Source organism: Vigna radiata, chromosome 9, assembly GCF_000741045.1.
Source record: "Vigna radiata var. radiata cultivar VC1973A chromosome 9, Vradiata_ver6, whole genome shotgun sequence".
NCBI lineage: Eukaryota > Viridiplantae > Streptophyta > Magnoliopsida > Fabales > Fabaceae > Vigna > Vigna radiata.
Genome location: NC_028359.1, coordinates 7,382,236 through 7,386,689, shown reverse-complemented (window position 1 = coordinate 7,386,689; position 4,454 = coordinate 7,382,236). Strand labels below are relative to the sequence as shown.

The window sequence follows — 4,454 nt, the reverse complement described above, 5'->3', positions numbered from 1 at the left end:
GTTGACGAGTGAATAACAATTGTTTGTCAGGAACTTGTTTGTCAGGAACTTGTTTGTCCTGATCGGGGGAGGTTAAGCTCTTTGCATCTGTATCTTGATTGCTTTGTGAATAAAGAAGCTATTCAGCATTCTTGTATCGTGTGTTGAGTGTGTGAAGTGAGTTTCCATGAGGTTCTTGATTAAAGAACCTAACATTTGGTCCGACCTGCCGAATCAAGAGGGAGAAGAATCAGCGATGGGAAGTTCGTCGGAGGGAAGATTGGACAATTTGGAGATCACGGTGGAGGGAATTAAGGAGGAGACAGCTACGATCAGGCGCGATCTTCAGCAACTGATGAGGGTGATGGGTGGAGGTCACAATAATCAAGGGGGTGGCTCTGAAGGGAGTAGCAGCTCTGTGAACAATAACCCCAAAAGACTTGACAATGGGGGAATACCCCAAAATTGGCGGAAAAGGGTAAAACTGCTGTCGTTTGAAGGAGTGGAGTCGCATAGTTGGATTAACCGAGCCGAACGGTTCTTTGACATCCAGAAGGTGACGGAGGAAGATAAGGTGGAATTGGCCTACATTAGCATGGAGGGGAGCGCGAGTTATTGGTTCAAGTATTGGAGGGAAAAAAACAAAGAACCGTTCTTGGGCGGGTCTGAAGGTTGGACTGATTAACTGCTTCGGAGGTGGGTTTAAGGGAACCGTGTACGAACAGTTGGCCACATTGAGGCAAGAGGGCACGGTGGAGGAATATGTCAAGAGTTTTGAGATACTATTGGGTCAGACCCAGGGGTTGTTCTGAGGAGTTGATATTGGGATTCTTCCTAGCTGGGTTACAAGAGGAGATTATTAAAGGTCAAGTACGAATCCAAGATCCCCAAGATTTCATGATCGCGGTAAGGGTTGTGAGGGATGTTGAAGACACAATGAACAGCACGCACGGAGGAATTTGGAACGGGGTTAAAGTGAATTACGTGAGCACGAGAGCCGCGTCGACGATCGTTAGGAGCGACGGTGATCGTAATTTCATGACTCGTACCGGGGGAGCAGAAGGGGCTGGAACGACCAGAAGGGAAGGGTCGTCGACGGCGAGATGTTCCCCTTTTGGGATCGTATATGGACGTCCCCCACCAGCTTTGAGTCGATTTATTCCAGGAGAGACAACGGTTGAGATAGTAGCGCAAGATTTGATTACTAGAACTACAACAACATCTGAAACAGGCGCAAGATGCAATGGTTAATCAAGCAAATAAAGAGGAGAGAAGCGGATATCAAGGTGGGAGACTGGGTTTACTTAAGGATCAGGACCCACAAGCAGTCTTCCATGCCGACACGATGCTGACACGTCTTCATCCAAAACTCGCAGCACGTTATTTTGGACCTTTCCAAGTGTTACAACAGGTGGGAAAGGTTGAATTTTGTCTACAGTTGCCAGAGACATCAAGGATTCACCCAATCTTTCATGTGTCTCAACTGAAGAAGGCGGTGGGAGAGAAAAGAGTAGAAAAGGAATTGTCGGTGGAGTTGCAAGCCGAGGGGCCTACGTTTTGGCCCGTGAGGATTTTGGAAAGGAGGCAGAGACAGTTGGGTGAAGTTGCAGTACCACAAGTTCTGATCGAGTGGCAAGAAGGGGGTCGTGAGGGAGCAACCTGGGAAGATGTGGCTACCATTCAGGAACAATATCCTGAATTCAACCTTGGGGGCAAGGTTGTTTTAGACGAGGGGGATATTGTTAGGCCATTACTTGTATATAGTAGAAGGAAAGTCGGTACACAGCCTAACTGCCTCGGCAATTAGGACGGGTAGTTAGGAGGTTAGTATATAAGGGGTTTGGTTGTAACTTTGGGGGCTTGATGAGTTGTTTGTCCTGATCGAAGGAGGTTAAGCTCTCTGCATCTGTATCTTGATTGCTTTATGAATAAAGAAGCTATTCAACATTCTTGTATCGTGTGTTGAGTGTGTGAAGTGAGTTTCCATTAGGTTCTTGATTAAAGAACCTAACAGAAACTATAATGCCACAGAAAATGGAATGAAATTCTCTTCAATCCTCAAATGCCAAATACTTGGATTTATCAAGATGCTGGAATTCAAGGTTGAACAAGGGTACATATACCATTATCTCCAGAAGAGAAAGAAAAAAATCTGTTGGAAGTCCCACATCGACTAGAGATAAGGCCAAATTATAATATATAAGTGGGGTGCAAACCTCACGTTACAAACCTCAGCTTAAAGTTCACTTCTTAACATGGTATCAAAACCAGGTTAGAGCCTATCCTAGCGAACTTCTTAACAAGATCCTCGGAGAAAAGGGATTTTACAGCATATCACAATAACCTCCACCTTTTACACTGAATTCCTCCTATCTATCTGATGTGTTCAGCATATTGTCTGTTAGACTCTCTCTCTTGCTCCTTTTTATTCTTCAACTACATATTAGTTTCGAGTAGAGTTTTATTGTATTGAACAGATGCAGATCTCTAATTCATCTGCTTGGTAGTTTGTTATTCTTGTTAGATATGTCGCGTTTAGGAAAACATATCCCCATGTTAATTAGGGAAACATGTCCCTATGTTAATTATGTTATTTTTACATATTTATTGCCGCTCATGTCCCTATGCTAATTAAGAAATTCATTGAAGAGAGCATATTTGTCAGCACTATCAGATGGAGGAGGATCCACAGTAGATGGTTGTGAGGGAGGAGTAAATTCAGGATGACGACCATGAAATGCATAACACTATCAATCTTGTGGGGGAGGAGTCCACATTCTCTTTATTATAAATATATTACCCTATGTGTATTTTCTACACAAGGGAGATTAACCCTATACCTAGTTTTTCAATATATTCAATAGTAACAACTATCAGTTACAAGTATGTTAGCTATCAGAAGCAGTTTGAAACTACCCATCCATTGTATAAATTCTTGACTGACTCTTTCATTCAGAAAATTAAAGATTCAACTTCTTTCTCTATTTCCCACCTTTTTAAATAGTTTCTAAAGGTTTTCTAACATGATATCCAGAGCCTCGTTACATCCATCTATAGCTATGATCAGTTTGATTCCCACCTCTTCCACTCCCCAAACCTTTCCTCGTTCTATCTCAAAAACTCAGATTTCAATTTCCTACTGAGGAAGAAACAAGTACAACTAGTCAAATCGCACAGTCTATGTTATTTAATTGTGAATCCTTCGATTCCCCCATGGTTTCTTGGTAAAGATTGTGCAAAAGGAATTGAAAATCCTTAGCCCCCTCTTATTAAAAGATAACAATAAGACAAAAAGCTTCGGATGTGGCAACAGTGGCATCAACGACAATTTTGACAACAGCAAAAAGGTCCGAGGATGGCTCTTGAAAAAGTCTAGCACCAGCTCTGGCAAGGATTCGGCAGCAACTCTGGCAAGGGCCTAGCATAAGCACCAACAAGGGTTCGGAAGCACCTCCGGTGGGCGGCAAATGAGTGCAAGAACGGTGATATAACCACAAGTTGGGTGCACTTCAGGCAAGTCCAACATTTAAAGGAAATGAGTGTACTTCAGGAAATCCTAAAAGGAACCATAACTAAGACAGTAAAGAAGAAATGTGGAAGTAGGGCTCCCAAGAACGGAAGCTATGATGCCAACTTGAAAGAACTAATATGAAAGAAAGAAGACTTTTATTCAAACTGATTCATTTGAAATAGTACATCAGCCTCTACATACAGAGAACTCAACAACTAGTGAGACTGAGAAAACTATGCATTTGTTTGATAGAAGTAGGTTTCGACCAATCTAAAACAACCTTAACCTTAGATTGGTTCAATTCCACACTGAAACTCTGACCCAAGTAGCCCATCCTTTAAAAAGACCAAAACTACATTTAGACTGCTATGCAAAAAGACAATGTTGTTAAGAAGTTGTAAAACTTCCTCCCAATTTAGATGATTGGACCGTGATGGCTGTAAACTAGTATATCATCAAAGAAGACAAGCTTTGATTTGCCTAGCTGCTTCTTGAGTACATGACTCATGAGACGCTAAAATGTAATTTGTGCATTAATGAGCCCAAAGGACATGACCAACAACTTGTAAACCCCTAGTGCGTACAAAAGATAGTTTTATCTATGTTTTGGCTTAACTAGAATTTGGTGATAACCAAAACTCAAGTCTAGTTGTTAGAAATGGGTGCCCCCAAATAATTCAATTATTAACTCATCTGTAGTAGGAATGAGAAATCTATCCTTCGCTATATTGGCTGTAAAGATATGATTTTATCTTAGAAATTATGGAAATATGTAAATTCATGAATAGGGATATTCTTCATTATTAGTAATTATCGGATTTTCCTATAATATACTTTGAATGATTATAAAAAAGGGTTTACTAGTGTATCCAAGGCTCAAAAATCTATACAAGAGCACCTTGTGAGATCTTTTTTCTTGACCACAATGATGGGTGAGGAGAAAGGGCTAGTACCATGCTAAATA

At 41.2% G+C, this 4,454-nt stretch overlaps 1 protein-coding gene across 1 annotated transcript in view; it reads right to left on the bottom strand.

The window, feature by feature from the left end:
* LOC106774331 (bifunctional protein FolD 1, mitochondrial) overlaps positions 1 to 4,454 on the bottom strand; it is a gene marked incomplete in the record, with an annotated part of 11,877 nt that overhangs the window by 1,772 nt on the left and 5,651 nt on the right.